The sequence below is a fragment of the Saccoglossus kowalevskii genome, chromosome 21 (assembly GCF_978046115.1).
Source record: "Saccoglossus kowalevskii chromosome 21, keSacKowa6.1, whole genome shotgun sequence".
NCBI lineage: Eukaryota > Metazoa > Hemichordata > Enteropneusta > Harrimaniidae > Saccoglossus > Saccoglossus kowalevskii.
The window spans coordinates 10,341,426-10,367,130 of record NC_140661.1 but is presented as its reverse complement, the minus strand read 5'-3'; the positions used below and the strand labels follow the sequence as shown (position 1 = coordinate 10,367,130).

At 36.5% G+C, this 25,705-nt stretch overlaps 1 pseudogene; it reads right to left on the bottom strand.

Annotated features, from left to right (window-relative positions):
• On the bottom strand, positions 1-25,090 carry LOC146729620 (atrial natriuretic peptide receptor 1-like; annotated as a pseudogene).
• Positions 25,091-25,705: the final 615 nt, after the last annotated feature.

The window sequence follows — 25,705 nt, the reverse complement described above, 5'->3', positions numbered from 1 at the left end:
ATTTTCTATTTTAGTAAAGTCGGCTACTTATTGCAATCTCTCATAGTTTTCTTCCGCCTCACCAATGAGCCAAAATGGGGTTTGGATGCCTTTACCCTGCAGGAAAAAAAATGGAGATCTTTAAAATCGGCGGCGACGAAGCTTTTCTGTGTCATCTATTTGGCGTAGATGGGCGTGATGTCATGAACGGCTTACGCCCTCTACGTTACAGGTGCGTGTCATAGAGGGCGGGATGACAAAATCTGCGCACTAATTAGGCAAAGATAAGAGTATAAATATTTGTTTAAATTGTATTTGAATAAAACGAGTTCTTCCTAATCAGTTTGTTTGTTTTTAGATGCAGTCCGCCAGCAAACAAAATGTTGAAAATATACACCAGATGGAATGATAAACGCTTTTACCTTCATTTCTACGTCACCTCTCAAGTCCAAGTGAAAAGTGCCAAACGTGTCTAAGACAGATTTTGTAGATGAACTTATGTGGATTTTCAGCGCTGTAATAAATTATAATATTGTAAGTGAGCATGCAATACACGTTAGATCAAGCTTTGGGGAATGTGCGCGTGGCGTATCAGGCAGCGTGTCTGCTCACAGTCATGGTGGCGAGGCGGTTCTCTCGAGTTGCGAGTCGTGTTTCATCTTTATATGTCCGTATATGTATAATTTCGAAATATATAAATAAAGTGAGATTTTTGTTCAAATCTACTGAGCATATGAGAAACTAATTATGGGAGAAAACGTCCCATTGTGTATAAAATAGAAAACATTACCACATTTCAAACTTAAAGGACGGTGGCCGTCGCACCGCGCATGTGGGTGCGACATTTGTGTTGATAAACATTGATTTTCCTACAATCCTATGCGATATTCTAAAGGAAAAACGCGAGTACGAGTTTTGAACCGGGCGCCACATGCACTAATTACCACCGGTGACTCCTTCAATATCTTCCAATCACCAAAGAAATTACATCGTTAAAGATTAGTAACGTCTCAGTTTGTACTCATTGCGCCACGTCAAGGTTCATATGAGTCTCACATTTCGCGCATGCGTGGCACAACGACTATCACCCTTCAATGGATTTATTCAAAGATTACCAATATTGAATTCACATTAATAACTTTTTCAGCCCAGTGAGATCACAATAAAATCAAAGTATATACTCTATTCGATCAGCACCCTCCATAAACATAAAACAAAAAATGATCAGCATATACTAGTTGCCCTAGTATGACTCACAGATGAACTAACCTGCTCCGTTCGATTCCATCCGCGATGCCGTGTTGACGGTATCACCAAAAAGACAGTATATTGGCATCTTGAGACCAACAACGCCAGCCACACAAGACCCTATTGTTGGTGAATTGAAAAAAATAAACTACATGCACAAGGATAAAACAAAGTTTTACGATGTATCAACGTTTTAAGTAGTGTAATTGAATTGTAAACATGCAGTAAAGTTCAAAATTGCTACTCACCCGTGTGTACCCCAACTCGAAGCTTTATTTGTTCATCAGGCTTGTGCCTGATTCGGAAATCTGACACAGACTTTAGAAGAGCCAACGACATCCGGGCAATTTGGCATGCATGCTGCTTACCATTCGGAATAGGGAGACCCGACACTACCATGTACGCGTCCTCTATCGTCTCCACCTGTAATCAGTAAGTTACACCAGATAGTGTAGGTTCGGTAATAGGATTCCGAAGGAGGTATTATTCGCGCAATGTTGCCGTGAAATGCCTCCAGTGTGAACGAAGATACTAAAACTACACCTTAACTAGACTTGCTTGCATTCTGTTGCGATTCCGATGCAAAATTCTTGAAAAATAAATATAAATTGCGTAAGCTAGGGGTGAACGCGAAAGTCATGTGACCGCGAAATCCCAACAGACTTGCCATCAGTGTAAGCGCCCTCACATTGCCGACCAGAATCGAGCTTGTAATGATTGACATGTCTAATATGTTTCAACCAATCAGAAGACAGGCATATCAACCGAGACCCCGGAAACCATGCACACTTTCTTGGATAAACTTATATCCCGAAAATTGTACCTACTTTATCTTATCCGAATCGCATATGCCATTTTATTTTAAATTGAATTTCAAAAAAACGTGGAATGTTATCAGGAGAATGTTTGGAGCGAGCCTTAAAAGTATTAGGATACCAAAGCCTTCGTCGATATCAGCGAGAGGTCGTGGAGGCCTACTCAGATGGCCGAGACGTTTTCGTGTCTGCGCCTACAGGCAGTGGAGAATCACTGACTTTCGAAATGGCTCCGTTTTGTATCGACTACAGGCGATATGGCGAGTTTAATGAAAACATAGCGCGAGACAAGTAAACACGGGCACGTCCGGTTTATTGTTATGATCCGTGGCTCGGCTGCTCCACCCACCGTAAGACGTATATGCAAATTTACAAGCCCAAATCTGGCCGATAATGTGAGGGCGCTTACACTGATGGAAAGTCTGTTGGGATTTCGCTGTCACATAATTTTCGCGTTCACCCCTCGTTTACGCAATTTATATTTATTTTTCAAGAATTTGTCATTGGAATCGCAACAGACTGCAAGCAAGTCCACACCTTAACTTAAAGAACGGGGACATTTATAACTTTTGTTTCGAATGCATGAGAAGTATATCCATTTCATTTTTTTTCTCGAATTTCCCGGAAAAAAACTGTTAATTACCTTTCATGGAACATGTCCCGAAGATTGTGTAAGTTACCCGCATTTTATTAAATTTCATCCTGAGTTTCAAAGTATATCACTTTCCAGAGTAACATTATACACACATGCTGCCAATTAATGATCTAAGGTGGAAAGGGCGTGTTGGCTACAAATTGGCATACGTAAATATTCTTGAAGAGCGAATGCCAAGAGGAAGGTCATTCATAAACAAAACAAATAAAAAAAATCTTGTTCCTGTGTCAGAGATCGAGTAACATCTTCGAAGGTTAATGAAGCGTGGTAATCTTTATAATTGCGGTCATCGAGTATCAATTCACAAATAATCGAACTCACCTTGTAAACGTCGTAGTGTTCGATTATTGCGTCAAAGCACGTATACAAATCATTAAACAAATCAACAACCTGAATAAGGAATATAATTAGAATGACGTCACGCTCATCACAACGCTGCTATTACAAACTTTAAAGCCAACAGTGTTTATGTTTAGTCGGATATAACTAATTCATCACTTTAGTTCAGTAGAATAATTCTCAGTTATGTGCACAGAGACAGATTAAGAATTTAGAAGTCTATTCATAATTACAATAAAAAGTCTAAAATTTGAAATATTGCTTAATACCTCTACTATAGGAATATATGCATAAAGGCATTTACAATAATTATAAAATGACCCCTATCCATTACATCAATCATTTTATAAAAAATTAGGGCGGTGAACACAACTTTTTTAAGGTCAATATCCTTGTATTGCCAGGGAATACAATTTACTGCAATTAAGCTTTGACAGTGATGTTATTACCCCATTAAACTGTGAGATATATGTATATGAATAACGAAGTTGTGGGCACGCCCCCGCCGCTGAAACCTATTATCGGGTAAGAGCAATGATACCCGTTACTATCAAACTCTTCTCAATTGCTTAAATTAAACTAATATGACACAAATTTCAAGAATATTTTCCGGATTTCAGAAAAAAAAAATCAACCGGAAATCAACAGAAACCGGAAGAGGATTAGTACGATACTGGTTATTATGAAATAAATCACATTACTTTAAGTTATTATCGTTGTATTCCATGTACGTGAACTATCATGAAATGCTATCACGATTATTTCGATTCTATTTAATGTCTCTCTTGGACACTATTTTAAACCACTCGGTAATCGCAGACCATATCACATGCTGAAAACTTTTTTTTTTGTTTACTACAGCTACTAATAAGGATCTCGTTCGTATTCATCAGATATGTAACAGGAGACTAATCCTTTAATACGATTTTTTGCGATAAACTATTGCAGGAAAAAAGTACAATCGAACAAATATGTTGGAAAACAATTTGGAGCATGATGCATGCCCGACACATTTTACTACAGTAACTTCCACTGACGCCAAATAATAATTATTTCTCTAATATTTTAAATGCAGCGATAACACATATCACGAATAGCTTATCAATTTTACCTCTAATGGACTGCTGGCTGCGGAAATTGAGGTGAAACCAACGATATCACTAAAATATATCGTGACGCTTTCAAAAGCTTCAGGTCGTACACTCTGTCCCTTTTTAAGTTGTTCAGCTACAGGCCTGGTAATATAAAAAAATTACCACGATATAATATAACTAGATCTTCTGTTCCAATCACAATGTTTTATTACAAGACCTTGTGTATTTCAAATGCCCAGATTCCGAGCCTGGTCATACTCTCTCGGAATGGCTACTAGAAGTTTAATGCCAAACATGTTTTAGGACGTGTAGATATATATCACCATCGAAGAAACATCAAAGGAATAACCCGATTAAAATCAGCAGTACTACCACAATTGGTGTTGAATTACGGCTGATATAATGAGCGTCATGAATGACAGGTATTCACTGAATCAACATAGACACTCGATGGCAGTCATTTGATTTCAGACTATATCAATTACAGAATGTGAATGTGAAGAATATAATAAGTTGGTCATTCACAAATTCTATAAAACAAAATGAAAACATATCCCGAAAAGTAATTCCATGAACATTCGCGAATAACGATTTTATGGATTCCAATTTAGAAATATATGCACACAGTGCCATTTTCGCAGCAACAACGAACATTGATTGATTGTACTGTTGATGGGATTCGTACTATGCATCCCAATAACACGGAACTTTCGCAAAATGTGTAGATGGTGTTTGTTGGAAGATTTTAAGTCGATAAAAGCTCGAAGAAACTCAATTCTATACAATTCTATACAATTCTACCATCCGTAAAACATCTCAGCCTGCGTTCCTGTCGCTTTAAATCGCGCGCGGATCAGAGTATGATCCTAGACGAGTTCCCAAACTCAGGGTTTACCCAATACTTATACCAACTAAAGCCCGTAATTATAAATAACAGTTTATTCAACCTTGTTTAGTGGAATATTCTCTGAATAGCCTCTGAATATTCGTGCCATATCTTGGTAAAACTTGATAGAGTAACTCGTCTGATTTTCTCTTTTCGTCCAAAAATGCCTGCGTTCTTTCGTCCACAAGGCTTTCTAAGTTACTTGCATATTGCTCCATTCGTTTTAACAAGATTTCCACGAAATTGCCGGATGATGCTCCCCTGTTTTAAAAAATAAAATAAATATAATCAATGATTTTGTTTTCGACAACGCATTGACCAACGCCAATGCGTCATAGGTGTCTTGCATGATCTCAGGCGCTGTGTGTATCAAAATTATACTTCCGCATATTCATGTCATTTATATGTTTCGATTCCACAATAATCACTTGCGGGCGAAATATCACAGGTAGGACTGCAAATTACGTGACTCGTCACTTTGTGTGAATGCGTTTTAAAATCCATAGCGCATAACGTCAGTGTAATCAGTCGATGTGATTTTGTTTGTTTTTCCAGGCACAGATATTTATTGCCACGAATCCTAAGCGTGTTTGGCGTTCCGGGTCCATACATTTGTGTCAACGCGACCTCTAAATAGATTAAAACTGCTGTCAAAATCGATATACTACATTCTCTCAGCTAAGGGCAAGTACATATGTACATACATTCAGTAATAATGGGCCTCGTTCATAGATCTATGTTAATGGCAATTTCCATTACTTACGGGGTGTAAGTAATGGACATGATGATGAGGAGAAATGCTGACAACCCGAATTACATACGCGTGTTGACTTCAACTTTAAATTCAGTTTGTGTTTTAATCAGCCAATATGTACATTAGGCAATCAACAAATTGTAATGCAGAACTTGAATACAACAGTCATGAAGAATTCAGCAAAAAGTTTGGTACCGCATAACATATCATTGTCAACACAAATAGACCAATGCCCGAAAATAATACATTATAGAAATAATATAATAAAATGTTATACTGAGCAACTAATGCAATAATAATGCCCAGAAATATAACAATTTGACAGTTATTTGACAGTTAAATATTTCTTACTTGTTAATTTTTGACATCGTGTGTTTCAGAGCAGGGACATCGGGTCTGTCTTCTGGAAGTTCAGACCAACATCTCTGCATCAATGTGTATATTTCCGCCGGGCAAGCACCGTCCGGGATTTGAGGTCTGAATACAGGTTCCTCGCATTTGGTAACTTTTGCAATTATTTCTGGTTTTGGAAAAAAAAAAAAGAAAGCGTGTAAAAAATCAAATCAAATATATGATGCATGTAGTGAATACAAATCACGTAATTCTTATCACCAGCCTAATTACACTGTTAGCATAATTCGCGCCCTCTAGTGAAGCAATGATTGCCGTTTATAACGTCCATTTTTTGTTATCTGTGATAGTCTTTTTCATCACTAGGGGGCGCGTATCATAGAAATGTTGTCGGGGGGAGTTAAACACGTGATGAAAAAACAAAGCAGGCGTCGCGAACCGTGTACTTGACGGGGTCGGATCGAACATAGTTGTCGCGAATCATCTTTATTTTTGTTGTGTTTATCGTTTTTAAATTTGTCCCCACATTTTATGCATATTTCAAAATATAAACAAACTGACGTCACATCTAGGCGTATTTGATAAATAGACCATTTTCCGCTCACTGCGAGAATCACGCGTTATACGTGAAATCGAACGTAAAAACAGGACAAACAAAGGTTATAGCGTCGTAGTGGCGTCAAATATCGCGTAGGATTCGACAAACGCGAAAGTATTTTGGGGGACATTTCCATGCTTAATAATGTGCTGTACACATTTGATGATAGGCAATTTCGATTACTAAGTGAGGGTATTCGAAAGTAATATTCCTCTGTCGAAGATCGGCCGGTCGATGTGAGCTACGAAATAAAGAAATCCGTGTTCAAAATAAAATCGTTCGATTTTTGCGGCAGACGTTCGACACGCGTCTTTCATGCATCTCACGAGATCTCGCAGTTGAACGGAAAATCACCTAAATCGTGTTTACCTTGGGGTGTCAATGTCTGGTCACTATCTGGATTTTCAAACGGTTCTGTCCTCAAAACAATTTCTTGCAATATGATACCAAAGCTATAAACATCGCCTTTCTGTGAATCTTGCTGCGAGTCATTTTGACGAAGGATCTCTGGACTACACCACAACATTTCTGATATCATTGAACATGAAATAGACAAAGCAGGTGACTGATACGAAATATACTCTATAAGTGATGAGGTCACTGCCACGAAATATACAATAAGTAAGTACGTCACTAGTCGATGCGACCATGTACGTCTCTTAGTGTAAATTTTGCAGTAATCTCGGAATACTCTCATTAATATTGTGTTCTAAATGCTACAGTTTGGAGTCTAAATCCTCGCTATGATTTTCGAGTTCGTTTTCAAACATGTCGGCCTTCTTAGAAATGCCGCGTAATCATTCCGTATTTGAAATTCGTATGTCTTAAAGTTGTATTATTATTGAATATATTTCTTTTGCACCTTTTGACTGATGAAGTAGTAGTATGTGTTATTATATATAAAATGCAACAAATACGGTAGTCGCAAGAAACGCTAAGAAGTTGTTTGAGAACAGCCGAACATAGCCGAACATAGCCGAGCGTTTATGCAAACTCGCCCGTTATAGATTTTTTTATTATCATAGGGCGTCAGCACGTCCATCGAATTGAACGCGGAGCTACCGTGCTTAATAATTGTGAAGAACCAATTTTGAAAAAAATATAGTCAAAGGCGAAATTTCTAATCCTTTCTAAATTAGGAGGCATCAACTTACGAGATTATACTAAGTCTGCAAAATGTAATATGAATGCTACCTGTATTTACATGTGATAACACTTCTTACACTCACTTGTATAACATGCATGCGTTTTCTCCGCTTCCACCTCCTCTTTTCTGAATTTCTCTAAACCAAAATCGGTTAATTTCAACACAAATCGGCTGTCAACCACACAATTGGACGATTTCAATCTACCATGACAACGCACAATGCTGCCGTGTATATACTGCAGACCCTGTAATAAGATTGCAAAAAGATTATATCATGTACTGTAATACGGAAACTATCGATCAGCACGGTTATAACAACATGAATACGTTTTGATTATAAAATATATTAAGGTTGCGGTAGGAGAAAAAACGAGTGTCGATAGTTTAATTGTGATTATGAAATTCTTCATCAGTTACTAAGCATGTAACTATGGTAATATATATGAAGTATGAACGTGTACATTTCGTGTTGATAATTGCTTGGAACATTTGGTTACTAGAGTTCCAGTAAACCTATCCAGAATGTACTGAGTTTTTTGCGAAATTTGCCGTTGCTCGCTCGCTTGTTTTTAATTTTGTCGCAGTTACTTTACAAGTTAATACTTTTTGAAATCGATGGATGGATAGTGTAATTCGTGCATTGTTAGCGCGGAGAAAAGTATTGAAATATTACATTTCCAATAGTAACGATAGTTAACAATCAGTTTCCTCAAGAAGTCATTGAAAATGACACAGTCCAAGTTAAATTTTTGAAAGTTCTCTTTGTGCTCGTCATATTAAAGCGGAGGGTTGTCGCGAGCGTGTCCTTGAAACTTGAATTCCAAGTGGGGTATACAACAGATTGTTTATTTACATCAAAACACGTGTTCCTTGTAGTAGTAATATGGCGAAAAATGAAAACAGCCGTTATTTGGCCATCTTTGATCTGATTATGAAACACACTGATATATATGATGTATGTGCCAAATATGAATGAAAACTGACAGAGCACGTCCAAGATACGGCATAAAAAAAGAAACAAGATGCCTGCCAGTCGACGATCTTTGATCCAATTGCGAAATAAATCGCCATGGATATGTATCCCAACATGTATAATCTATGTTCCAAGTTTGAGTGACAACTGACAAAGCATGTCCAAAATACAACATTTTCAAAACACAATATGGCTGCCAGTCGGCTATTTTGAATCAAATCGCTAAACCACTGCATGTGCATATGTCCCACATAAGGTACTAGGCACATGCAAAGAATGAACGGAATCGGTCCACATGATTCTGATATATGACTCTGGACAGACTGACGCACGGAGGGACGGACACACGGACGGACGGACAGACTCAGGAACTCACGGATGGTCGGGGACATGTATCCTTATATGTATGATCTATGATCTATGTACTAAATTTGAATGAAAACTGACAAAGCATGTCCAAAATACAACATTTTCAAAAACCATGATGGCTGCCAGTCGGCCATTTTGAATCGAATCGCTAAACCACTGCATGTGCATATGTCTCACATAAACTACTAGGCGCATGCAAAGAATGAACGGAATCTGTCCAAGGGATTCTGAGATATGACTCCGGACGGACGCACAGACGCACGGACGCACAGACGCACGGACGGAGACCGAATTATAAGTACCCGTTTTCGGACTTCGTCCGAACGAGGACTAAAAACTCAATAAACGATTACTTCGTATTTGACCGCCGACAAACAAATTTTTGAGTCATTCTGGGAAAAAATGGTAGACGATCTCACAGAAACAACGAAACTAAGCAACTACACTGCCTTTGGTCGCCACTCAAACTATGTGTCTGTAAGGTGAAATGTTTATTCGCAACTAGGTTTTTTAAAAATAAACTGAAAATAAGGCACCAAATGCGTCGCGCACAAAACATTTTGGACAACGATAAATATATATATAATATATTATAATACAAACAGAGATTTTGGAAAAAGTACGTTTTCTCATTTTCCCAAAACGCTACATTGAACCGATGATGACGCATTATTTATCCCATGACACATAGTGAAACGTTTCATTGAATCTTATTTGTATTTATTTTACTAACCGAAACTATGTTTTGTACGAGTGACGATCTGAAAACCCAGTCCAACTTTATGGCATCGTTTTGAAGAATATCCTGTGGGTATTTGTATAGAGAACAAGTATTATGGCAGTGTATTGTCTTTGTTCTGCCTACAGCAGAGGAACGCATAGCATGTAAATTGCATGCACGCTGTGGGTCTGTGGATGCGTGTAACCTAGGAGTTATCAATAATGTGTTTATGTTGTTGATTACCAACATGTCTCATTTCGATATGAGCGTTTTCTTGAATTCACACGCTTTATAACTGTAACAGATAGCACTTCCATTAACATCGACATCTATTTCTGCGCGTGCGAGACAAGCGACTCCATAGTTAACACATACAAAACGAAGTCACACTGTTTTGTTCTCGGCCGTAGATGACATAAAATCAGCAAAACAGTAAGTGCAAAAAGAATGGGTTAATATTACCTGTAAACTACCTTTAGAACAGTACTCCATCAATATACAAATATTTGGGGTGTCCACACATGCGCCAACAAAGCTTGTGATATTACTGTGGTGGAGATCTCGCATCTGAGAAAATAACATTATAATATTCAAAACTTGCATTTCCCGACTTTGTTGCGAAATGACCTCACGGGAACATATGCTAACTATTGCCAAGGTTGTATAATTTCGGACGGGAATCAAACCAATGTCAGAGCTGAATATGGCCAAAGAAAGAAAGAATGTACCAATCTATAGACAGTGATGTGAACAGATTTAAGACGAAAATGGCCGCCGAGGTCTCGTCAGGTGAGAGAAACACAAGTCTCATGGCCTTACTCGTTCTCAACAAGATATCGGCACCCATTGTGTTTTAGGTTTTTTTGAACTTACATGTTTTAACTCTAGAAGAAGTCTTCGGGATAGGTCAATCTTATCCGTATTTATATGCTTGACAGCCACAACAATTCCCTGAATGTAACAAAATATGTTTTTACAAACGTTATACACAATGTATAGCTTAATCGGCAACGTAAGTACCTATCCATAGCAATATATGCAATATATGCCATGATATGCGCTGCCCATATACCGGAAGTGCGCCATTTTAAAACTCCCAGGGTATATAAATTATATACATGTTTATTGAACATTTGTCAACCTTGAGATCAGATGGAAGAATACTAAATGACGCAATTATCATATACCTTATACGTTGCAACTGTCGTGAACACTTGCCCATGTTGGACTGTACCGTCACTGGATGCACGTGACTGTGGCCGCTAAAGTAAAATAAATAAAACAGTAAGTAGTGTGCAGAGACAAACAATATATTAACTATTTACATTTTCATCAGTTTATATGCAGTAAAATATTACTACTTTTGACTACAAACCACACTGTTCCATTGTTTTTGTTGCGATAGCTATTTTTTATTGAAGAATACTTACTAACCAAATCTTCAACTGGGAATACTAATGCGTTTTGAAGCTCGCACAGAACGAATAGAAAATCACTCACGAACAGGAACGTGCATTGGTGATAACAGTGTGGGCGTGTACATTTCAGACGCGTATCGCCTAATAACTACGTGCATAACACAGACATTATGTTGTTCTTTGCTGTAGTTTTAAAACGTATACAAGTGACTAAAATGTCGACGTAGTGTACATATAGTCCTATTAATGTACAGATGAATGGAGGAAATACACATGACTTAAGCTTGATAGAAATGTAAAGTGGGTGCACTTATTGCTTATCGCGAAGACGCTACTTACTACATATATGTACACATGGATTAGAGCGAGTGATTCTAAAAACATCGTATGTGATTTGACGAGGGATCAGAGTGTATTTAAAGCGAATTTAGTGAGCTAGTTGTGAAATATGAGACGCTATTGTGAAATGAAATAACATTCGCCGGCTTAAAAGATGAATGGCGAAATACGCAATGCACAGTATATTTATTTCAATACACTAGACAAAATATATCAAAGAGGGTTGTCCGAATATTTTCTGGAATATTATGATTAGTTGAAGTAGATTTATTTTAACGAAAATCAATTAAACTGTGACATACGACATGTGAACTAGGCATTCTTTTAATTGTGAAGTTCGTTCCGCACGATGAAATGCAATTATAGTATAAAAACGTAATTGTACACGTATATGTTCTTTGACGTATTATACGTAGACAAAATGATTGACAGCACGTCTACGTGGCAATATTTAGATAATGATTTCTTGATGAAAAAATGTGTTATCCTACGCCCTCACAACACCCCTCTATGCCGCGGTGTTTCCTATACTTAATAGAAATATATTATTTTTACAATTATCGAAAATTTACGTTAAAAAAAATATATATATATATATTCACGAAGCTGGAAATAATGTAGAAAATATGCAACTATTGTTGTCGTTTATTCTTCAAGCAAATGCTAAGCACTGCTATCGACTTATATTGCTATCATAAACGGCAGTGTGATCGACTGATAAATGTGGTCGGTAACCAAAAACTACTACGGTGTTATTTGGATACTACGTGAGAAATGAATGTAATATAATCACCATCAAAGACAGCTTAGATGTGGAGTGGCCTTTATCTCCTCTAGCAAGTATAACATCTTCCCATTTTATCTTCCAAGTCATCTCTGACAACTCCTTTTCTAATCTGTATCGTCTACGTTAATTACATATACGATTGTTTAGTATATACAATATGTCGTCATATACCGTCATGCATCATTAGGACACGCCATCTAGCGACGAAGCGCTATTGCAACGTCATAATGGCGCAGACGGGCGTAGAGAAAGCAATTCAAAAATACGAAGATGATTGTTTTGTTGTCATTGGTTAATAAGAACATCTCTAAAAGAAAAGCATTTTCTTTATACTCGGACGCCAACAGAGCGATTATTTTGTTTATGCTCATTTATTCAATAGAAGGTCGTCGTCGCTAAATGGCGTACTGAAGATCGTGATCTGAACGCGTACTTGCCTGTACATCAGAAACGCGATAGTACCCATTACAATTAGTATAATGCCACCAATTGAAAGTCCAATGATTCCAGACAATGGGAAGGAATCTACAAAGATGAACAATAGTTAAAAACATATTACGCGGCTTTCTAAAAATGTAAAAAAATACCGCGAACAACGTTTGTAATACATTGTTTACATACTAGATTTAAAACGCACACTAAAACGATAATCACCGTCCTATGCACCTATGAAATATTATGAGGTTATTACGAGAATAGCTCAAAGTATGCACGAAGACAGTATAGCCGGAGTATCGACCGACGCGCAGCGAAGTATTGTCTGAGAGCATACTTTGAGGTATTTTCGTAATAAGCTTATTATTATTTTACATCTTTATCTTCCAAGGATACACCAGTGGAATGCCGAAATCCATTTTTTTATGTGTGAAGTCCGGCCAAATTCTGGTGGCAGCGATATTTGTTTTTATTATTGGAGGACGCTTACGCGCGTGATCATTCCATATTTGGAATTCGTATTTCCTAATATGGTAAAATGAAAATACCCTGTACCTACTACCGCAAAATTACGGCACGCTGTAACTTATGGTGTTACGGTGAGAGATGTATAATAATATGAGGTTATTACGAGGATACCTTAAAGTATGCACGAAGACTACAGCGAGAGTGTCGACCGACGCGCAGCGGAGGTAATCGCGACGGTGTACAGTCTGATTGAATATTTTGAGCTAGGCTCGTAATAACCTTATTATTATACATCTTTTCTTTTCAAGGATATATCGTGGGAATGCCGAAATACAAAATGTTTAGAACAGAATCAGCGAACATCTTTGTGTGGAATCAGCGGTCAAACTCTGGTGGCAGCCATGTTTGTTTTTATTATTGGAGGACGCGTAATCATTCCATATTGGAAATTCGCATTTCCTAATATGGTAGAATGAAAATACCCCCGCTGTAACTTATGGCGTTACGGTGACAGGCGTATAATAATATTTAATATTTGCATTTTATTTGCATTAACATGGAATGTGATTAACATGTCAAGAAAAATGGAAAGTAATAATCGACTCAGTAGAATATCAGACGTATCTTACCATTGCATTCAGGTTTCTCGCCATAGAATCCACAATACGGTTCGTCCGCCGGAGGCCCCAAAGACCCCGCTGGCCATCGTATCGATTTACCAGGTACAAAATTGAACGCTCCATATGCGCCGAAATAAGTAGCAATGACCTATACAGAAAATATGAATTTTAAAAATATTAATTTAGGAAAAAATACACATTGAACTTGTATCAAAGAAAGAATAGCATATACGCGCATGTACACATTGTACAAGTAATCAATACTGCTCTCGAATTTATTGTTTACCGCCATGTCGAATTTCAGCGGCAGTTTTTAATTTTACACGCTTTCTAAAACATCTTGCGCAAGACGTTGGTCATAGTTAGAGGGCGATAGTCGTCGCGCAGCGCGTGTTCGAATTCCATGTAAACAAACAATGTGTTTTACACGCGTTGTGTACATCGCTATGAGTCCCATATCAAACAGGACGCGGCGCGACGACCACCGCCCTTTAAGATAGGCGCAACAAACAACGCAGCGTATGGCGTGTACATGAATCGACAAACGATGAATTATTCAGCCACTGAAACCAACGAACATTGACAAAAATATGAGTAGGCTTCTACTTTTAGGTCAAATTTAATCCAATCAATTCGAACGAGACGGTCACGTGGCACCATTAGCGCGCATGAGCAACACAATTTCCCTTCATTTAATAGGTCCATTAATCACTCACGTTATTCTATAATCGATTGTATTTGCACATAAATTCTGTGCAATTTCTCTATTAATTGTTTTAATGTTTAACCTACAAATTAAAAATAAGAAAAAGAGAAAATAAGATTTCACCACGAATTGTCCATTCTCATTCATATCTAAGAAAGAGAAATCGGAATGGCGGTCTCCATTTGCATCCATGACAATATCACCGAGCACACCTATTGAAAGACGAAATCGACACTGGAATGTATTTTTTGAAATCGGATGGAATTTCCCAATATTTTCGTTTATTGATGGGTTTTTTTTACTAATCATCACTTCTCAACAAAAAGCTGCATTTCCACTTTGTATAATTTGTGGAAAACCTCTCACTAATCCCTTATACAGACTTCGTGAGAGCTTCGGGTCTTGTACGGATCATGGGAAATCTTATTCAATTACATTCTGAAAATGAATTCAGACGTAACCCTGAAATAAAGTAAGTTATTCAAACATAAAAACATACAAATGAAATGGTCTTGAATGATGACAACAATGACAATTGACTTTAGTTTGCTGACTATGATGGCACTATGTTTCTTTTGACGTGATGTTTTAATAAATATATGGCTAATATCAGTGTTCGCTTAATACATTGATTATAATGTTACCTTTGGTATACCTGTTGCATAATGTGACAAAAAAAGCCAACCAATTGAAGTGATGTTGCTATGACAACGTTATCTTACAACGTCTTTGTAAAATATATCAGTCGCAGATACCTTTGAAAGCAATGTTTTGTGCAATTCTTTTTTTATGAAATGGTATATAGTTTTTTTAATTATGCAAATCTTACTGCATTTCCATGTTCATTACAGTCTTAAGTAACCTGCCATTGCAACCACGTGCACTCAGTATATTAGGAACGCATTGTTTTCACTGAACGTAGATAATCACTAAGGAAACGTGCCCGTTTACAGTTGAGGAAATCAAATTCTATGTTAGTATGCCAAATATTACTAATTTTGTTGCAGTGCAATGCTTTTAAGGAGTGCTGAATCTCGTGTACGCTTATAAATCACTTATATTGTAGACACACCAAAAATTGACCACTGCGGCGTAAAGAAACCATATAGTAAGTCAGTCGATTTGCTATAGTTTTAGTAATACGAGTTTCGCGTCAATGAAATCTGCTCAAAATTCTGCGTTTGTGTTGATCAATCATTTAAAATATAATTTAGACACGATATATTGTTGCCATGGCAACCTGAAATAGAAAGTATGTAGTTCATACGACATATATGGTAAAAGAACAAGGTTACCACATAAACGGTACTGCCGACGTTATGAGAATACTACGTTACAGTGTTCGTGGAAATGTCATTATGATCATTGAAACTTAACTTGATGTAAGTTGTGAAAAAAAACATAACTTAATAACGTAATGTTACTCTAATAAAAAACACAGTAATTATAAAAGCACTACAGATTCATGATTTTTAGCTTATTTAGCTAATGAAAATTAACAAATAGAATGAAACATTCATAGAATAAAAAAATGTTTCTGTTACTACAAGTTTCATCATATCATATCATATCATATCATATCATATCATATCATATCATATAACTCATATATACGTTCATAGTTCGGAAGGTCAGCCACTGTGTATACAAATGTATTGGACAATTTAAAATACAAACGAAACATTTAACTCAATTTAAGACCCAGATGAATAGAGTTATCACAGTTTATTGAATATATAAACACGTTAACTGGCATCGAGTTGCAGCATCAATGCATCTCAATAAGACGACAATGATATCTGATAACCATTGGTATATGATTAAAAGCTCGTATTTATTAATTTCACAGAAATACGATATAAATAGACAAAATGTATATAATCCGACGGGATTGCATCTTAGTTTGACATTAGCAACATTTGATTATCGCAATCATACTGTATAGACACATTAATTTGTTTATATATTTTGACAATTGGGCGGAAATGCCTGGAACTAAAAATTTTCATTTTAACTGATTGCATTTATTATAATGTATTGTATAGACTTTCGCACACCACGGGAATAGATCCAAATCGTGACAAAGATACCATAAGACGGACGACCATGTTAACTATCTTGCTCGTTCTAACTCAACACCGGATGTTAAACGATATGTTCGTCTCCAAATAATCAATAATAATAATCTTCATTATCCGAATTTATTAATATCATTTAACGAGAAATAAATCAGTAGTAGTGAAAGATGTAGTCATTAGAATAAATAACCACGAATACAAAACAAAGGAAAGAGAAAACTTTGGATAAAAGCAATCTGAATATATCCCAAACACTAATCTAGTCAGATCTTTTGACTAGTACCGGTAACTAAAATTTGTATATAGCTCTAAACTAATGGACAATACAAAGTATTACATCTGATAATGGAAGGTAAATAAATAAATAAGATGTATAATAATAAGGTTATTACGAACATCAAAGTATGTACGAAGACAGTACAGCGGCAGTATCGACCGACGCGCAGCGGAGGTCGAGTCGATGAGACAGTGTACTGTCTGAGTGCATATTTTGAGGTATCTTCGTAATAACCTTATTATTATACATCTTTTCCTTCCAAGGATACATCATGAGAATGCCAAAATCTAAAAAGTTTAGAACAGAATCAGCGAACTTTATTGTATGGAGTCCGGTCAAACCCTGGTGGCAGCCATGTTTGTTTTTACTATTAGAAGATGCTTACGCGCGTAATAATTCCATATTTGGAATTCGTATTTCCTAATATGGTAAGATGAAAATACCCCGTAAAATACCGCAAAATTACGGCACGCTGTAACTAATGGCGTTAAAGTGACAGATGTATAATAGTAAATACTCTCAAAGTAAGTATTGTGTGTGGAGTTTTTCCATGAGTAAGGTCATAAATATAGATAGAAAGAAGGAATAATTTGTAAAGCTTAAAGATTTTGAGTTGTTTAAAAAATCGGTTCAGAGGGCGCGGTGAAATCGGAGAATGGTACAATTCTGTCGGTCGTTGTGTGATATTTCATACTCTTTAGTAATCAAGGGAGAACACCCTTCGAACTCGAAGTTTCCAGATAAACATGACATTTATTCGTTGCTCAATGGGTACACTTTAATTGGTTCCCAAAGGGTTAATTACTAGCTCACACCAACATCTTAACACAATCACATCGGTGTCTAATTTCGAATTTTTGTCACCCACGGCAAAATCGACATCGTCAAATTAACGATTTCCGCATGACGTCATTATTACCGAACATACATTTGGTATAATTATTTGTAAATTATTAGGTCTATAGAGAACCTTTCCACTGTTTGGAGCCGTAACGTTATAATCTATTGCCTATACTTACTATAGTAATACTGTCTCAAAACATACATATTGGCTTGCAGCACATTTATATATCTATAGTTTTGGATGACATGAAGGTCTGTTTGATCGATATACATCACATAATTAAGTAAGGTTGTAAGGGCGAGTCAATGAAATTCATATTTATTTTTTTTCAAATTATATAACACAATTCCATGCGATTGAAATATATAATGAAAACAATTTGAGAAGTGTATGCATAAAGTTTTCCCTGACCTCGAATGTACGTTTAATTGCTGGTCGATACGGAAGTGTTTTTTCCAAAACATTTACTACTGCGCACGCGTTTATAGTTGAGCGTGAGCGCATGCGTGGAGAGTTGAGCATTTGTGAAAATTATCAGATACCTATACTATTACCGAGTTGAGGGATGTATTGCATGGTTATTTGCCCATTTGTAATACTCTCACAGTTTTGCTGTAATAAAATGTAATATTTACTCACCTTGAAATGTTCGGTTCCACATTCTATGAAAAAATTGTACACCATCTTTGATATTTCCACCATCTGACAAAGTTTCATTCACGGCCAGTGAAAACAGAAGTACTGCGTCGTGGAACGATCCGATGTAGTAGTTGAACTGAATCATAATAAATACAAGTGAAGACAAATAACGCTGTTTGCAGGGTGATACATATAGTACTAATTAAAAGAATTATTAAATCTTCAATAACAGATCAAAACATCTAGAATAAATAACACTCAACGTATACATGTACATTATTTTCAGAAACTATCGGCGTGGCCAATAAAATGTAATCATATATCGCCAAATACACCACAGAATAAAAATAATACAGGTTTAAACGTTCGAGGTGCAAAACCAGTCACATCACATACATTCAAGACCCATATTTCGAGCTTAAGAAACAAAAGGTCACTACACAGTTGACATGACATCGTTTTTCATGTTTCACTTTTCAAACTTGAAACATATTTGATTGAGCATTTTTAAAACAGGAGACTACTACTACATAGACTACTGAACAAATGTGATTTCTGCGGCCTTGGACTTGCCGCAATCACTCGGATGCTCAAGAAATGAAATTAGCAATAGACGTCACATGGCACCTCTTTCAACCCACTTTGATATATTCTGCTGTTGGCTTTCTCGGAATTCTCTAGCGTAATTAATTCCACTAAAAATACTCACACAATTATCTACTATATCATTAAAAAAAACGTTGTCAGGTCACCTATGAATTCTGACATTTAATCGAACTTACATCGTTATCTTGGAAATCATAATTAAACATCTCAATCGATCGCTGTTTCACTTCCTCTGCAAACACTCGGTACTCTTCGGTGGATGGTACAAATAACGTCACGGTGTATAGTGCCTCGTATGCCACTCTCGCTAGATCATCGTATTCATCATCCATATACCAAGTGTTTTCACCGTAATACTTGTAGGAAACGAGGTAGATGTTGAAAAACGCGTAGTCGCCGTTAGTCATTCCACGTTCTTGTGCCTTGATGAGTAATTGTCTGACCGCACCACCGGAAGCAGCGATTATTACAACTAGAATAACAATATAGTATTGTAATTATTAACATGATACGAAATAAGGATGGACTAATGTTTTTTTTTTTAATTTGACTATTTATACCAATAAGGTGAGCATTGCCTACAGCAAATATCGAAAATATCCAATCACCTAACAGTTGTGTTCTTATCATTACAAGAATAGTAGCGCTGTTATATAAGGAGTGAAAACGGAAGTTGTAATCTCTATACAAAGCAAACCCATTTCAGGAACACATTCATATATTTGCAGATTAAAGTATTTAACCGAAATATAATATTTGTTTTTGCCAAACAGAGATAATTGACCCAAGCTTTCATGACCCACGATACCTGTAAATTAGAGTAATAAAGCTCTTTGTTGCCTTGTTATTTCTATCTGCTTTATTGTCGAGGCAGGATAATGGGAGCCACTGCATTTTGCAAAGATATACCCTAGGGGAACGGTGAGTTATTGCAATGTTAAATATCCACAGCTGTATATGTACATCAACCGATTATAATATCTGTACGACAACCGGGAGCTAAAGCATCGTAGCCTGTGGTTATATTATCCATTAACAAAATAAAGGAAGATATCAAACACGTAATTTGAGATTGACACTAACCTCTCAAAAGGTTGTTGTCATATAGCAAGACAAGAATATGAAATACAATTTCGATTATAATGAACAGCGCGGCCCCATAAATTACCCATGATTCCTGACGATTTGTTATATTTGACACTGGTTTTCCGAAAACATTGTTGTGTTGGCTTACTATTTTAGACAAATTCGTTAAAAGTATGCTGTATTTGTTTCAAAATCTGGCGAGAAGCAATTTACAGAGGGGCTAGAATGTAGTGAATGTTTGGGGAATATAATCACATAACATAATATAAATACTCGCTCTCATCACGTGACAGCTAATTTGCATACAGAACCAGGTGCTGGAGATTTATATAGCATGATAATGAACTAAATTTGGTTTACTTTTGACAAAAAACTACAACCTATTCAGCAATTTTCAAATAAATTGAAAGAAATGTATGTTTTCAGAATACATGAAGCATATTCACGAATAGCTGTGTGATGGTGAGATTAACTAAACTTTAACCTCAGACACTGTGTAATCAGAATACATTCATAAAATTCAATATTTATATAACAATATTTATTGCGGAACAAACAATGTATATATGCGGACAAATACATCAATACAAACAGTCATTCACATAGTTTCTATTTAACGTGGTGAATTTGATCACTCCCAGAATAATTTATAAATGTATAAAAAAAAATTGGTGATGCTAAACAATATAAAATTATATATATCCCAGTAATTTCCCACTGTTTACAAATCTAACTTACTTTAAAAACCGCTCAAATCTACATGGGGGGTCGTTCCCTAAAATCACGCTATCAAAAGAATCATCTAATATTTTCCTTGTTTCATTGATTCCTTGGCAGGGCAGCTGCTTCATAACCTGTTTGCGTTATCTGGCGTTGAGGATGATTGCTTTGAAAAATTCGTTCCCGTGGCAATATAAACCAGATCTACAGTTATATAAGACATTATTTCATACCTTGCCGAGTGATGCTGCTCACAGACACAATATGTCTGCACTCTGTCAGTAACAATGTCAATCTTAATAAGTATATGTCATACATAGTATGTCTTTCCTTTAAAATATATTATTTTTTTACAATATTTCAGCTGTTTAACTTGTAAATAGGAGCCTGCTATTTAAGACGCCGCCAAATCTGAATCAATTCAAATTAAATTAACTGAGCTGAACACAATCATTTTATTATAGTCAATTTGCGTATTGAAGTTTTCTACTAAAGCATAGAATGTGCGTTCGTTATGTAAATTGTTTCCTTTACCTCGGCCTCTAATAAATATGCACCTGCTACATATTTGGCTGTCTTGTCTAAATCAAATTGAATTCACTGAACTGTTAATTAAAGCAAATCGATGTTTATTTCAATTTGTGAATGTCTTAATACATGTACTAAAATGAAGAAAAGAAAGCAGACTTCAAAGGTTCGAAAATAATTGCGTATATTTTTTATGGAATACTGGCGTTATCTATCGTCACAATCAGTGCTTCCAGCCAAGTCGGAATCCTGGTATACCAAACTATAAAAAATAATACTTAATAGCAGTGTTATAGTACTGAAAGTATTGACTAAAATGTGATTGAATATGCCAAATAACCAATTTAAAACGCTGTGAACGTATTTGCTTTTTGACGCACTATGCAATGGGCACTGTATGCGCTGACTCGTTTTTGTGTAAACATTTTAACTACACTATAGAAATTGGGAGAGCGGTTACGTCAACTTTTCCTATTTGATTTCCTATCGATTACGTTGCCGGTAAGATCCGTTCAGGGAATAATATACAGTATAAAGTTTAAACGATATAATAAAAACAAACAGTAATAAATTAAAATTATCGAATTGTACAGACGTTTCAGTTTAGACCATATTCTCAAATGGTGCCGAGATCTTGTTGAGAAAGACTGGGCCACGAGATTGGGTTTACCCTCAAATATTGTCCCAGTCGCTGTCCCAATCGACTCTAATGTGAAGTCCACAGTTGACGTAGCGGTTGAGAATGGAGCACTATTTATATTTGGGGCAAAAATCCCTCGCGTGACTCTCTTTCGTAATGAGATAAGAACTGCATGTGCAAAGTTTTTATTCAGATAGTGCAAATACAGAGCAATATAATCACTGAGTTTATTTGCGTTTTGTGAAGGTCATCACATATTAATTACATAACTGTATAATATGTTGAACCTAAAACTTCACAGTTACAGTTATTTGTTTACATTAAAGTGCATGTAAATATTGATTTTCAATCACTATGCCCCCTGTTTTTATACATACAAGCCCCAGTAATAGGATACTATTAAGAGCTTTTCATTCAGGAAATACAGTATTCAATGGTCAGTAACAGCGTACGTTAGTTATTGTAGTTGGCACATCGCTATAGGCACTATAATTATCAGATGTGTAATTTTGATCGATATCCAATTCATTACGTTTCCTAGCCGGGACCCACGCTGCGAATAATTGTACGACATACAATCAATTTGTGAAAAGGTGTCTGAATTGCTTCCGCGGGACTAAAATGTGTATGTAATGGAGCAACAGTGCTGCCTGATTTCTTTTTAAATTGTTTACTCGGGGAGGGAGGCCAAGATAAAAAACATATTTTTTTTCAAAAATTAAACCAGTGTTCGCTAGTGGGCCGTGAAACACGCCGATTTTCTTTTGCGTCAGTGAGAGTCTGATTAATTTGGTTAACAACTTGCTTATTACGGGGTCCTTATATTCATGGATAAAAAACTCAGGTGTTATATTAGATATTACGCCGCGGCCTTTCATCGCACGTAATACTTTATGAGAACGTTGAAGCACGCATTCGTTCCAGTGATTTTTTTAGGAAAAATCAAACGTAGAATTCATTTGACCCAGCTACAACAGCAAATAGTCATACAGTCATTTAATTATATTTCTTGCACAGTGCTTGCTTATATAACAACGCAGAATAGAATACGACACATTTATTTTACCATTATTTTTATTAGTAACGTGATCGAGGTCTACACCAAAGACACATGTGTCACTCTCGCATCGCAATGTTTCTAAAAAATATTTAATAATAAGTAAGTAATAATTTTATAATGCTTCAATCTCCAAATTATAATTTTACCCATGCGCGTTTACCCATGCACCTTTATCTCGAACATGCCCTTACTGATCACGTTTACATTACACACATTTATATTACATCTTCGAAAACATATACACGTGCATTTGTTTTGTTTTCAAAATAAAAGTATTCAAATGGCGTCCATTTCACGACTAATAATTCATTAAATCGAGAAATTCTAGAATTTCGAAATCATATCTTAGTCGTATGTTTGACAGGTTTTGTTCATACTTGGACATGCATTAACATTTCGCTTTATTGTCTGCCATTCTCAGATATGTCTGAACCGATGTACTCGCATTCTTTTTATCATCCAATGCAAGATAGCCAAATGACAGCCATTTTGTGCTGAAAACTCATAAAATCGTGCGTTTCTGGGGATCTCATTGACATCATAGAACCTTAATGCAGGTCATTTGGTTTCAAAAGTCCGACTCAAAATGACCGAACGAATCATACATAATATCACACATACTCACATACATTTGTTTCAAGAGCCAATTCAATACGGCCGACTGGTGGCCATTTTACTGCCAGTATGCCCACAAATCAAGCATTGTGCACATGACTTTAATTAGAAATATACGTACATGTATTTATGTCATAGTCCAATCACGATTGTCGATTTGGGACTAGGATGTAGCTAAACAGAATGAACCAATTTCGTGGTTAGAATGGAATTTGAATAATTACATTTATCGAAACTGAATGGCTCAATACATTTTATCGATAGCAATGAAACTAAAAATAACGACGATAACTAAGAAAACATGGAAACCAAACAAGAAGCGGCAGTTTTTTTCTGACAGGAAACTGCCTAAAATTAAATGTTTGGAAATCAGGGTGTTACACACACACACAAGTTGTGAGAAATGTGAAATTGCGATTTAAGTAATCAATTAAAGTATGTGAGATAATACAGATAATGAGACACTTAAACAATAATTTATATGACCCTTCACGTGACTCTAGTTTATTTCACCGCAAGAAATGAACAAATATTTATTGCATCTGAGCGGATTTAATTAATTTATTTTTAATGTGTTTTTGTGTGAATTTTCGGGACTTTTAAAGAATACGTTTTTATCGTAATAAATAGATATGCATAAACACATATATAAATACTTACTTCTTGCTTCTTGAGTTGCCTCCGTGAGGATTTCATCATAGTCGGGCTCAGCTGATTCGTTAATGTCCACCCCGTATACAGCATACCCATCAAGCTCGGCGAAACCATTCAAGACACTGTTACCCATGATTTTCCAAATTACATTATCTGCTACAATAACCGACGCTTTCATCCAATTGAAATGTTTAAACACTCGAATAAAAAAGCTAGAAAGGGATGCCGAATTAAAAGAGACACGTGTCAGGGTCCAGTATACAGACTTTTGGATGAGCTGCTGTTCCGTGGCAACACCGGAGACAACGGCGAGATTCCACACCTTTGCAAGCCGCGCTGTTGGCTCCGTCGCCCAGCTGCACCCGGGGCCGTACATCGTACTCGTGGTACAGATGTGCTGCTGCAGCGGGACCATAGTCTATCGCCGGTGTACACTCTGCTCCCGTATTTTCCCAAATGTATGACATCGTAAAGTTGATGTATCCACCATGTTGGACACGGCGCTGCACCTCTTCAAATGCGATGTCAATACCAGCCAGTGCTCGACGCGCATCGAATGGTAGAGTTCCGTTGACGGGAAGTAGCAGTCCTACCGTTATATGGAGATTGTAGATACGTCGCGTGGTGGCGCCAATCCGCATTGTGGGGTTGTGAGGTTTATTCGTGAAGATTCTTGTGAGCGACAACGTTAATATATGTAATATCGCCTCAGTCGACAGTCACTGACAGTAGAGACCCCGATTATAGTATTATTGCGCAATGAACGACTACGTTTCGAGGTTGGAAACAACTTCGGCTTCACAAGCAAGACACCAAAGACGGTAAACATTTCTTTTTATTGTTGGCGTCGTTTGCTTAATTCTGATTTTTTTACATGTATGTTGTCTTAAAGACCCAACATGCCCGAGGATCGCAATGTTCTTCACTAAGTAATTTTCCTAGCGGGAAACTCTGTAGCCAGAAGGATATTATCCCCATTGTGCTGTCAAACTTAGTACCCGGAAACAAGTCATTATAGTATTTACAGATATACTCAGAATACGGTAGACATGCATGCATACTGTCTATGAAAACGGTTATTGAATAAGCCCTATTAACCGCATTTGCCGAAGTGTTGGATTATTGAGTACACGTATTTACAGTGTACTCATTTCAATATTCAATAAAGATTGATGAGAACTGACCATTATATCATTGGTACATTTGTGTACTTTCCTTTATATATATACTTTAGATATTCAACATAATAACAATAA